The sequence below is a fragment of the Apium graveolens genome, chromosome 4 (genome assembly GCF_009905375.1).
Source record: "Apium graveolens cultivar Ventura chromosome 4, ASM990537v1, whole genome shotgun sequence".
Lineage (NCBI taxonomy): Eukaryota > Viridiplantae > Streptophyta > Magnoliopsida > Apiales > Apiaceae > Apium > Apium graveolens.
Window position 1 is genome coordinate 241880166 of NC_133650.1, and position 13902 is coordinate 241894067.

General features: G+C 40.1%; 1 non-coding gene across 1 annotated transcript; it reads right to left on the reverse strand.

Moving 5' to 3' along the window:
- Nucleotides 1–13583: 13583 nt before the first annotated feature.
- LOC141722365 (small nucleolar RNA R71) lies at nucleotides 13584–13690 on the reverse strand. The gene has a single exon (XR_012575384.1). It is a non-coding gene; the product is annotated as a small nucleolar RNA R71 (small nucleolar RNA).
- Between the last annotated feature and the right edge of the window lie 212 nt (nucleotides 13691–13902).

The window sequence follows — 13902 nt, forward strand, 5'->3', positions numbered from 1 at the left end:
GCCTGATTGGATGATTATCAACTGTTTCTACAATGGATTGGGTCCTACTTCAAGGCCTATGCTTGATGTAGCATCAGGAGGAGCCTTATGGGATAAGAGCTACGATTAAGCTTATGAACTTATTGAACTGATGGCTGCTAATGAGAACCAGAATCCTACCCAGAGGTTGACTCAGGGAATAGTTACAGGAATTCTGGAGTTGGATGCAGCAACTGCTATCGCTGCCCAACTTAAGGCTTTGACAATGAAGGTGGACACTTTGGCTAATTATGGAGTTAATCAAATCACTAGTGTCTGTGAACTTTGTGCTGGTGCCCATGAAACTGATCAGTGCATAATTTCTAATGAATCAGCTCAGTTTGTGAGCAACTACCAGCGATCGGAGCAACCCGTGCCAGCCACCTATCATCCAAACAACCGCAATCATCCTAATTTCAGTTGAAGCAATGCTCAGAATGTGATTCAACAGCCTTATTAGCAGTATTCATCCAAGCAGTACAACCTCCCTAGTTTTCAGCAACTGCAGTATACGCCAAAACAACAATTCCAGCTACAGCAAACTAATGAAAAATATGAATTAGAGGAGTTGAAGCTTATGTGCAAGAGCCAAGCTGTTTCTATCAAGACCTTGGAAAATCAAATTGGTCAAATTGCCAATGCCTTGCTAAATTGTCAACCTGGTACACTACCTAGTGACACTGAAGTTCCAGGGAAGAAGGAGGCTAAGGATCAGGTAAAGGAAATCACTTTGAGGTCTGAGAAGGTTGCTAATCCCGAACAAACTCAAGAGTTGGATGAGGAAGCTGGAGCTGAGAAAGAAGTAGAGCAGCAGGATGAAGAAGTGGAACCAAGGAAGACTACTGTTGAGCACACTCTGCCTGAGGGTAATACAGGGGAGAAACAGATCTATCCTCCACCACCTTTTCCTAAAAGGTTGCAGGAGAAAAAGTTGGATAAGCAATTCGAGAAGTTTCTGGAGGTGTTCAAGAAACTTCACATCAACATACCTTTCACTGAGGCTCTCGAGAAGATGCCTAGATATGCAAAGTTTATGAAAGGTATTCTCTCTCAAAAAGTGAAGCTAGATGATTTAGAGACTATCGCTCTCACGAAGGAATGCAGTGCTGTGCTGCAGCAGAAGTTGTCTTCAAAGCTTAAAGATCCAGGAAGCTTCACTATTCCATATACTATTGGGAAGGTGTCTTTTGACAGATGCCTATGCGACTTGGGAGCTAGCATCAATCTGATGCTTTTGTCAATCTTCAAGCAGTTGGACTTACCTGATCCCAAACCAACTTACATGACCTTGTAGTTGGCTAATCGTTCGATTACATACCCACGAGGCATTGTGGAGGACGTGCTAGTAAAGGTGGACAAACTCATTTCCTGCAGATTTTGTCATTCTAGATTTCAAGGAAGATAAGAAGATTCCCATAATCTTGGGAAGACCTTTCTTGGCAACTGGCCGAACCTTGATTGATGTGCAGAAGGGCGAGTTTATAATGCGAGTGTTGGATCAGGATATGACTTTCAATGTGTTCAATGCTATGAAATTTCCTACTAATAATGTGGAGTGCTTAAAAGTTGAGTTGGTCGATTCGGTGGTCACATCGGAACTTGATCAATTGCTAAGGTCGGATGCCTTAGAAAAAGCCTTGTTGGGAAATTCAGACAGTGAAGATGACGAAGGAGATGAGCAATTGCAATATTTGAATGCGTCTCCCTGGAAAAGGAAGATTGATATGCCTTTTGAATCTCTTGGAATGGAATAATTGAGCAAGGCTCCTAAACGCCTCAAGCCTTCTATTGAGGAAGCTCCTACTCTTGAGCTTAAGCCCTTATCTGAACATTTAAGGTATGCTTTTTTAGGTGATGCATCTACTCTGCCTGTTATTATTGCATCTGACCTTTCAGGTAGTGACGAGGAAAAGCTTTTGAGAATTCTGAAAGAGTTCAAATCGGCAATTGGATGGACTATAGCAGATATCAAGGGAATCAACCCATCTTACTGTATGTATAAAATTTTGCTAGAAGAAGGTAGTAAGCCTACAGTCGAGCAGCAAAGAAGACTGAATCCAATCATGAAGGAAGTAGTGAAGAAGGAAACTCTAAAGTGGCTAGATGTAGGGATCATTTATCCTATCTCTGACAGTTCATGGGTAAGCCCGATTCAATGTGTGCCAAAGAAAGGTGACATCACTGTGGTAGCAAATGATAAGAATGAGCTTATTCCTACACGGACAGTCACGGGGTGGAGAGTCTACATGGACTATAGGAAGCTGAACAAAGCCACTAGAAAGGATCACTTTCCCCTGCCCTTTATTGATCAGATGCCTGACAGGTTGGCTGGTCATGAGTTCTATTGTCTTCTGGATGGGTATTCAGGTTATAATCAGATTTGTATCGCTCCAGAGGATCAGGAGAAAACTACCTTCACTTGTCCATTCAGTACATTCGCCTTTAGACGAGTTTTTTTCGGTCTGTGCGGAGCACCAACCACGTTTCAGCGATGTATGATGGCCATTTTTCTGACATGATTGGACAGAATGTGGAAGTGTTCAGGGAAGACTTTTCAGTCTTTGGCGATTCTTTTGATGAATGCATAAAAAATCTTGGACACGTCCTCAAAAGGTGCGTTGAGACCAATCTGGTTCTCAATTGGGAGAAATATCACTTTATGGTGTGTCAAGGCATAATTCTCGGGCACAAGGTTTCTAATAAGGGTCTTGAGGTGGACAAGGCTAAGGTGGGGGTCATTGAGAATCTTCCTCCACTTATTTCTGTTAAGGGAATTCGCAGTTTTCTTGGTCACGCGGGTTTCTACCGGCGTTTCATAAAAGACTTCTCGAAAATTTCAAAGCCATTGTGCTGTTTACTAGAGAAAGATGTTCCTTTCAAATTCGATGACGAGTGCCTTGCAGCGTTTGAGACATTGAAGAAGAGTTTAATCTCGGCACCTATAATAACTGCACCCGATTGGAATGAACCTTTTGAGATGATGTGTGATGCAAGTGATTATGCAGTTGGAGCATTTCTTGGACAAAAGAAGAATACATATTTCATGTGGTCTACTATGCTAATAAGATTCTAAATAATGCTCAACTGAATTATACTACTACGGGGAAGGAACTTTTAGCTATTGTCTACGATTTTGAGAAATTTCAATTGTATCTACTTGGGAAAAAGGTGACAGTGTTCACTGATCAAGCTGCCATCCACTATCTGGTCTCAAAGAAGAATTCGAAGCCTAGACTTATTCATTGGGTTCTCTTACTACAGGAATTCGAGTTAGAGATCAAGGATCGAAAAGGTACTGAAAATCAAGTAGCTGACCATCTCTCTAGATTGGAGAATCCCGATTCTACTTCATATGATAAGACATTGATCAATGAATCTTTTCTTGATGAGCAGTTGTTCGCAATTCAGGAGGAAGAGCCATGGTTCGCAGATATTGTGAACTATCTTGTTAACAATATAATGCCTCCTAATATGAATGCGGCTTAAAAGAAGAAGTTTCTGCATGAGGTGAAGTGGTACATGTGGGATGAACCATATTTGTTTAGACAGGGAGCTGACCAGATCATCAGGAGATGTATCCCCATTCTGTGAGACGGAGGGGATATTACGAGACTTTCATTCCAAAGCTTATGGTGGACATTATGGTGGTGAAAAGACAACAGCTCGTATTCTTCAAGTAAGTTTTTTCCGGCCTATGTTGTTTAAGGATGCACATAAGTTCGTTTTAAGGTGTGATCATTGCCAAAGAGTGGGGAATCTTTCCAGAAAGGATGAGATGCCTTTAAATGTGCTACTTGAAGTTGAGGTCTTCGATGTTTGGGGAATCGATTCATGTGACTATTTATCTCGTCCTGCAATAATCAGTACATCTTGCTGGAAGTCGATTATGTCTCGAAATGGGTAGAAGTCAAAGCTCTACCGACTAATGATGCAAAGGTAGTGTTGAGTTTTCTTCATAAGCAGATATTAACAAGGTTTAGTACGCCACGCGTTATCATAAGTGATGAAGGGTCGCATTTCTGCAATTATAAGTTCACTTCTATGATGCAACGCTACAATGTGAATCATCGCATTGCTACTGCCTATCATCCGCAAACTAATGGTCAAGCTGAAGTGTCTAATAGAGAGATCAAGCGCATTCTAGATAAAGTCATTTGTCCGTCAAGGAAAGATTGGTCTTTGAAGCTCGATGAAGCTGTTTGGGCTTATAGAACAGCATACAAGACTCCTCTTGGGATGTCCCCGTTTCAACTTATCTATGGTAAGGGATGTCATTTACCTGCGGAGCTTGAGCATAAGGCTTATTGGGCATTGAAGAAGTTAAACCTTGATCTAGATGCAGCTGGGAAGAAGCGAATGCTTCAGTTAAATGAACTTGATGAATTTTGACTTCAAGCGTACAAAAACAACAAAATGTACAAGGAAATGGTAAAAAGGTGGCATGACAAGAAGCTATCGCTTAAGTCATTCGTGCCGGGGCAACAAGTTCTTCTATTCAACTCTTGTCTCTGACTTTTTCCTTAAAAATTGAAATCAAGGTGGTCTGGACCATTTATCGTCAAAACTGTGTTTCCACATGGAGCGGTGGAGATTTTTGAGAACGACCCGGGCCAAGAATTCAAAGTAAATGGTCAGAGATTGAAGCACTATTATGGGGATACAGTAAACCGTGAAGTGATTAGTGCCGTTTTATTGTCAACTTGATCACATAACTCCACGTCAAGCTAATGATGTAAAAGAAGCGCTTCTTGGGAGGCAACCCAAGATATGAGATCATAGGACACCTTAGAATATAGTACTTTATACAAAAACCCAAAAAAAATCCGAAAAAAGTTGCAGAATTTTTTTTTCCCGGTAGCCTAGCACGCGACCGCGCGCTAGGAGCACGCGACAACGTGCCAGCAGGCGACCGCGTGCTGGTATCACGCGACCGCGTGCGACCCTGACTTTTGAAAAATACTTTTTACTGTAAAAAAAATTCACAAAAAAATAAAGTTTTTATCAAGAGTGTTCCAGAAGCTATATTACCCATTAAACCACGATTTCTTCCCCTACTTAGCCACAATCCCCACTCCTAATCAAATTCTAACCCTAATCTTGCCCTATAAATACATACAACCTCTCCATACACATCCCACACACTTTCAACTCTATAAAATCTCTCCTACACACCAAACACAAACTCTCCAACTCATATTCTTAGTTCTCATGGTCCTAAAGAGATCACGAACTGTCGGTAGCAGCAGCAACAATCCGACTGAAACTGATTCTTTGAGGAATACTGCTGCGAGGTCCCGATGTTTAATAGGGCTGCTGAAGAAGAGTACGCCAAGCTTCTGACTAAGCCTACTATGAGGGAGAGGGGGTTCTTGCCATCAGGGAGGGATGGTGAGTTGCTGCCGATGATTGCTGGGAAGGGATGGATTACATTCTACGAATCACCTAAGGCGGTTCTGATGAGTATTGTTCGCGAGTTCTATGCGAATGCCAAGGCCAACAAGAATGGGTTTATGTTGTTCGTGGGCTTACTGTTGATTATCAGCCCAAGGCGATTCTCCATGTGATTGGACAACAACAAATGGAACCACATGAGGAGAACTGGAATTCAAAGGCCCCTGAGGACTTTGATTTGGACTTGATTGTTGCTACTCTCTTTCAGCCGGGCACAGTGTGGAAGTTCAAAAAGGGATCCAATGATTATCATACTTTCCCTGTTGTCGGATGAACAGGTATGCTCGTGCTTGGAATGCGTTTATATGTGCTAATATTCTTCCTTCTTTGCATGCACATGAGGTTACAATGGAGAGGGCGAGGTTGTTATGGGGTATTCTAAATGATGAATATGTAGACCTTGGCGAGTACATCTACCAAGGGATTTTGAAGTTTTTGAGGGGGAAATCGTAATACTCTATCCCGTATGCCTCTATTGTCACGAAGCTTTGCAAGGCAGTTGGAGTCCAGTGGCCTTCTTATGAGCAGCTGTAGATGCCGGCCGCTCCTATTGATTCATTGACTTTGAATGTGATGCAGGAGTGGACGGGTGGAGAGCCCGAGTCACACATGGTTTGGGGTATCACCTTCCAGGAGGAGTTCCAGCAGCTGGTGCTACCATGGCTAGGCCCAGTCAGGCTCATGGAGAGACAGGCTCTTCGAGAGCCCAGGGAGGAGATGGTTCGGGATTGGCTGATGTGCAATACAAGAGGCTTTCAAGGAGGATGGATGTGATGTATGAGTCGCAGAGTCGGTTTGCGCAGGAGCTCACCCAAGCACTTGGGACTGCATTTAGAGGCCTTGGAGCTGACATCCAGTGGCCCGTTTTTTGTGAGGATTCTGCTTATCCACCTCCTGACACTCCACCCTCTGAGGGTGATGATGATGATTCGTCTGAGTAGGTCTACCCTGTGTCCCTTTCTATTACCTTCACTGGGGACAGTGAAGATTTTAAGTTTGGGGTAGTAGTTAAGGAACATATTTGTGTGTGTGTCATGTAGTTGCATTTTCATGATAGTTTAGTTCATATAGTTGCATATTTTTGCCATATAGTTTTTTTAAGGATTTATAGCTTTATATATCATGTCATATAACTCATGCATATACCATGATCCCTTTGTGTTGCTTTACCAATTAATATGTGATATTGATGCGTGTGTAATGATAGCGTTAGAGTGATGTTGAATCTCGTTACGTTGACATGCATGCTAGAAACACTTGTAATTTCACTAAGTCTTAGAGTATGCTTAAGGACTACATCGTTGTCATGGTTTGATGGTTTTTGAGGTTAATCTATTGCTTATACTTAGAATGCATGCTAGGCTCTTAATGATAAAAGACATGAAAAGATAAAAATTGGAGATAAAAAATTATAATTCATTGCTAGTTGTGGCTAGGCATCAATTGTCTAGTAGCCGGCTCGTATTGTATAAGAGTAGTCTAGGGTTGAACAAGATGGAGCGAAACATACTTGCTCAGAAATTGAAAAAAAAATATATGTGTGAAAAAGAGAAAAAAAAGAAAAAAAAGAGAACGAGAAAAAAATATAGTTTAATGCACAATTGATCACGAGTGGGCTCTTTGGTATTCGAGTTATTAAGTTCTTAGGGGACTTTGTGCCTAGTGACCTAAGGCTTTTATAGTCTGGGATCCGCTAACCTAACGCTCGCTAAATGGGTACCATTGCATAAGTCTTTTGTGGACCTCACTCATTGCAAGATCAAATAAGCATTTGTTTTATGTGTTGAATAAAAGCATGAATCCATAATAAACTCCAATAATCTTGTAGTGTTATAAGTCATTTTGTGTCTAGAATATATTCTTCGTATAAGCGTGTGATTGCCTTGAAGATAATTAAGTTATGATGATTGATCTAGTTTCAGAGCATATCTGTTAAGCATTCACACACACCACATTTCTAGTTATATGTTAGCTTGCGTGATTTGATTGATCTTTAGTCGCCTAATTGCATTTGTTGATATGTCATGTGTTGGTTGGTTTAGTCATCGCGAGGGGATCGCCGCATTCATATAGTTACATTCATGCATGATTTATTCTGAGTTTGAGTCTGTGATGCTTGAGGACAAGCATCAATTCAAGTTTGGGGGTGTGATAAGTGGTATTTTATACCACTTAGAGCATCTCATAATAGCTTAAATTGGTGTCTTGGACTCAAGTATTTTTTGTATTTGACGCATTTTCTAGTGTTTTTGCATTTCAGAGTATAACTTGCTTAGATAGGTATTTTTCATCAAATAAAGCTTAAGGAAGTACTTGGAATCAGTCTAGGGGTGATGAGCAAAGAAATCAGCACAAATAGGAGCAAAATGAAGAATTTTCCAGAAGGGTAACACACGACCGGGCGCTAGGAGCACGCGACCGCGTGCCAGCAGGCGACCGCGTGGAGGGAGCATGCGACCGCGTGCGTGCGGAATTTCAGATTCTGGTTTTATTTGTTTTTAATTCTGTTTGGGCTTCTGTTGGCGCAGTGACTCCTGAACTCTTATATAAACCTTATGGGAAGATGTTTTCTTCAACAGGAGCGAAGGCGAGAAGATTAAGAAGACCGTTTTAGCACACAACAATGAAGAAGAGGGAGCATTAGTTTATCTCGTGATTCTTTTAATTCATTATAACAGTGGATGCTAGTTTTCTTTATGCTTTGAACTTTAATATTCTTTTGACGTACTTCATTATTTATTAAGTATTTTTCAGCCTTATATCGTTGTGTTATTATCATGCTTTCATATGTACCCATGGTGATGATGAGTTCTATTATGGGCTAATCGTTATCATGGGGTTCTAACAGATTTACTTATAGATTTCTATAGTTAATTTGTTCCGATACCTTAGTGTGTGGTGATTGATTGATATCCTGGTATTGGTTGTGCTTATTCGTCTTATATGCGTAGCTAACATATAAGATAGCGTGTTAATCTCTATTGAAGCGACAGTGAATATAGAGGTTTAGAACTTGCCATGCTAGCATAGGTTCATGTATTTGTTATGCATGATTCGTAGGTAATTTTAACCATTTTACTTGCCCTGTGTAATCATCATGAATAACTTGTGCTTAAATCGTTATGTTGTCAAATTCTGTAGACATATAGGGTCACAACATAATTGATGCCTATTCAATTTCTATCTAAATTGTGGATGTTTGGTAGAATGGTATTCGTACAATGAAAGTTGACGATTATCAGTTTCGTGTTGTTCGATTAATATCATCACCATTACATGCTAAGGTTAATAACAATAACTATTGAATGAAGTAGTAATGAAGTTAGGATCTCATGTGTGTTTAATATTTATTAATTTAAGTGTTTAATTCTCGTAGTTAATATTAGTTAACCTATCTTAATTTGTTATAGTCTTATCATTGAATAATAACCATACATTGTTGTTTATGTGCGTAATTTAGATAGTTAACCAATACAGTCTCTATGGGATCGAATCTGATTTATATCTTATACTACTTGCGAACTCGTATACTTGCGTGTAATATTAGTGCGTGTTTAGCGACTAACAAGTTTTTAAAACTTGTTAGTCGCTAAACACGCGCTAATATTCATGCAAGTTTACGCGTTCACAAGTAGTATAAGATATAAATCAGATTCATTCCCACAGAGACTGGTTTAGGTTAAGTTCAATTTATGCACCTATGCAACAATGTATGGTTATCGCTCAATGCTAAGACAAATAACAAATTGGGTTTTTACTAAACTAAGAGATTATACTAAATAACATTAATTAAGAGAATTGAGGTTGAACTACTATATATGACAAACATGGAATTCTAACTTCATTACTAATTTATTCCGAGTCATTGTTCTTAACCTTAGCATGTGACAGTGATGACACTATTCAAATAACACGAAACTAGTAAACGCCAACTTTCGTTGTACGAATACCCTACTACCAAGCATCCACAAAAGAGATAGAAGTTGAATAGACACCAATAATGCTTAGTCCTTATATTTCTATAAGAATTGAAAACATAACGGTTTAATGCGCAAGTTATCTATCGTGATTACATAGGGCAAGTAAGATGGTTAAAATTACCTACGAATCATACATAACAAATACATGAACCTATGCTAGCATGGCAAGTTCTAAACCTCTATATTCACTATCATTTCAATAGAGATTAACATGCTATCTTATATGTTAGCTACGCACATAAGACGAATAAGCACAACCAATACCAGGATATCAATCAATCACCACACACTAAGGTATCAGAACAAATTAACTATAGAAATCCATAAGTAAATCTGTTAGAACCCCATGATAACGATTAGCCCATAGCAGAACTCATCGTCACCATGGGTTCATATGAAAGCATGATAATAACACAACAATATAAGGATGAAAAATACTTAATAAATAATGAAGTACATCACAAGAGTATTAAGGTTCAAAGCATAAAGAAAACTAGCATCCACTGTTACAACGAATTAAAAGAATCACGAGATAAACTAATGCTCCCTATTCTTCATTGTTGTGTGCTAAAACGGTCTTCTCAATTTTCTCGCCTTCGCTCCTGTTGAAGAAAACGTCTTCCCATAAGGTTTATATAAGAGTTCAGGAGTCGCCGCGCCAACAAAAGCCCAAACAGAATTGAAAACAAATAAAACCAGAATCTAAAATTCCGCACACACGCAGTCGCATGCTGCCTCCACGCGGTCGCGTGCTGGCACGCGGTCGCGTGCTCCTAGCGCGCGGCCGCGTGTTACCCTTCTGGAAAATTCTTCATTTTGCTCCTGTTTGTGCTGATTTCTTTGCTCATCACACCTAGACTGATTCGCAAGTTATACTTCCTTAAGCTTTATTTAATGAAAACTACCGATCTAAGCAAGTTATACTCTAAAATGCAAAAACACTAGAAAATGTGTTAAATACACAAAATACTTGAGACCAAGACACCAATTCAAGCTGTTATGAGACGCTCTAAGTGGTATAAAATGCCACTTATCACCATCTGCAACACAAAATCCAGAGATAGCCATGCATCTACATTCCCATCCTGCTCTGCATCATTCACAATCTTCTTCTTCTGTTTCTCAACTTCTTCATTGTATGTAAGCATAATAGCTTGATAGTCTTGATTGCTCATGTTGGAAGTGAGTAGATGTTGTGAGATATTTGCCAGTCCATAAATCTGCTCAACTAGAAGATCATCTACAGATGTAGGTTGAGAGCCAGATTCTTGCAGCCATTGAGATAAAATGTGTGGTTGTTGAGGTTTTGAGGTTAAGTGTTGAGCTGTTGAGGAATCAGAACCACCTGTAACTGAAGTCACAGTTTTACTCACAGATTGCTCTGTGTTTATGACAATGTGTTGTCCTCCACTTGTAGTGGGAACCTCCAATTAAATTGAAGGGGATTTGATTGGGTTACTGTCATGTACACCAGCCTCAAACCCTTGTGCTTCTTGCAAAACACTGTCACTTGAATGTGATAAACTTGCCTCCCCTATAGCAGGATAATTGGAAATTGTACTCTTAGCACTAACTGCTAATGCAATATCTGCTAGGGTTGTGAGGGGAGTTGTTCATACATGAGGAACCTCCAATTAAATTGGAGAGGATTATATAGCTCCCCCTCAGGAGTACTACCCTCACACCTAACAGCCTGTGAAGGCTGATTTACACATGAAGGTGCATTTATGACATCCATGGGGTCTTCAGTAAAAACTGATGAATCCCCCATGGTTTTGATGGTGTCATCAAGGTCTACCCCAGCTAGTAGCCTATCCCTATCTGATTGTAGTATCTGGGTGGTGAGCAAGGTTTCTTGAACCAAGTCACTTGATTTAGCTTGCACTTGAGAGTTGGATTCAAGTATTGTAGGTGGAGAAGAAATATCTGAGATTACAAGCTGTTGTTCAGAAGTGAGTGTTGGCAGCTCCCCCTGAATGGATATGGTGCTTCAAAAGATGTGCCCTCTGATAAGTGGCATTTTATACCACTTAGAACGTCTTAAAATGGCTTAAATTGGTGTCTTGAAATCAAGTATTTTGTGTATTTGATGCGTTTTTCTAGTGTTTATGCATTTCAGGGTATTAGTTGCATTTCGGGGGAGGAATCATCAAGAATAAGCCTTGGCATGTGTTCACCATTGCGAGAGGAAAGGAATGGGCAGATTACGGCGAAGAAATGGAGCAAACCTGGATTTTTTCCAGTAGAGGCCTGCGCGCCCGCGCAGCAATGCTGAGCGGCCGCGCAGCAACCTGCGCGCCCGCGCAGCTATGCTGAGCGGCCGCGCAGGGTCGGGGAAAAAGATAAATTATTTTAGACTTCTACTTCTGTTTGGCTTCCAACTTCTATGTAATCTGAGTTTTATGGGACTATTATATAGGTAGATTTGAGACGTTTTCACAGAGAGTATTAATGGGATTATGTTTTAGATTGTGTTTTACGCAAGAAGCGAAGGAGATAAGGAAGAAGACCGATTTAGCACACCGCAACGAAGAGGAAGCATATTTTCTTGTGATTCTTGTTTCGTTGTAATGTTGGATGCTAGTTTTCTTGCTTTGACTTATTTACTCTTGTGACGTACTCTGTTTTAATATAATTAGTTTGGTTATTATTTTCTTGTGTTTGTTTATCATGATTTCATATGAACCCATGATGGCGATAAGTTCTATTATGGGCTAATCGTGATCATGGGGTTGCAACGGATTTATTATGGAATTCTTTAGTTAATTGTTTAATACTTTAGTGTGTGATGATTGCATGATATCTAGTATTGGTTGTGCGTATTCGTCTTATGTGCGTCGCGAACATATAAGATAGGGTGTTAATCTCTTGTGAAGCGACGGTGGATCTTGAGATTTAGAACTTGCCATGCTAGCATAGGTTCATGTACGTTGTGCATGATTAGTGGGTAACTCTAACAGTTTTATTTGCCCTATGTAATCAAAAGGAATAACTTGAGCTTAAATCGTTGTGTTGTCAATTTCTGTAGACATATAGGAACTCAACATAATTGATGACTATTCAACTTCTATCTTAATTGTGGATGCTTGGTAGAATGGTATTAGTACAATGAAAGTTGGCTTTTATCAGTTTCGTGTTATTCGATTAATATCATCACTGTCACATGCTAAAGGTAATAACAATGGCTATAGAAGGAAGTAATAATGAAGTTGTGATCTCATGAGTGTTTTATTATTGATAAATTGAAGTGTTAGTTAAGTGGTTAATTAAGTAGTTAATTATAGTTAATATTTAATCAACAATTTTAAGTGTTATTATCTTAACATTGAGAAGTAATCATACATTGGTGAGTGAGTTTAATTAGACAATAATTTAGTCTGAGTCTCTGAGGGAACGAACTAGAAAATATTCTATATTACTTGAACGCGTATACTTGCGTGAATATTAGTGCGTGTTTTCGCCCTAACAAGTTTTTGGCGCCGCTGCCGGGGACTCGGCGTATTTGTTTAGTTTATGTACTTACCATCATTGGTCATTAGGACTCAGTGATTAGGACGTAGTAGTTACTTACTCTTTTCGGTTGTGTTTCAGGTACTTTAGCAAGCATTTATGCAAACTCGTTCTCGTGCTCGCAAGAGGACTTTAGATACAGCTGAGGAGACAGATGAAGTTCTTGATATTCCGGAGAAGTTAGATTTTGAGGATTCGGATTCAGGAACTGAGCAGAAAGAACCAGTAAACATGGGAGATCGTATTGTTCAAGCTGATCCAGCTCTTATGGATTTTTCTCGGCCTAAAATTGATGACATTCAGTCAAGCATCCTTCATCCGGCTATTCAAGCTAACACCTTTGAAATCAAGCCGGGCACTATTCAGATGGTGCAGAATTCTGTTTCTTTTGGAGGAGCGGCAACTGAAGACCCCAACATGCACATAAGGAATTTTGTCGAGATCTGCAGCACTTTTAAGTATAATGGCGTGACTGATGAGGCTATCAAGTTGAGGCTTTTCCCATTCTCACTGAGGGATAAGGCTAAAGACTGGTTACATTCTGAACCAGCTGGGTCCATCACTACGTGGCAAGATCTTGCGCAAAAGTTTCTGGTGAAGTTTTATCCAATGGCAAAGACTGCTGCTATGAGGAGTGCTCTTACTCAGTTTGCGCAGCAACCTACAGAATCTATGTGCGAGGCTTGGGAACGCTACAAGGAAATGTTGAGAAAATGTCCACATCATGGAATGCCGGATTGGATGGTGATCACTGGTTTCTATAATGGTTTGGGGGCCCAATCTCGGCCCATGCTCGATGCAGCAGCTGGAGGAGCCTTATGGGCTAAAAGCTATACTGAGGCGTATAATCTTATAGAGACGATGGCTGCAAATGAGCATCAAAACCCAACTCAGAGGATGACGTCAGGCAAGGTAGCAGGTATTCTGGAAGTTGATGCAGCCA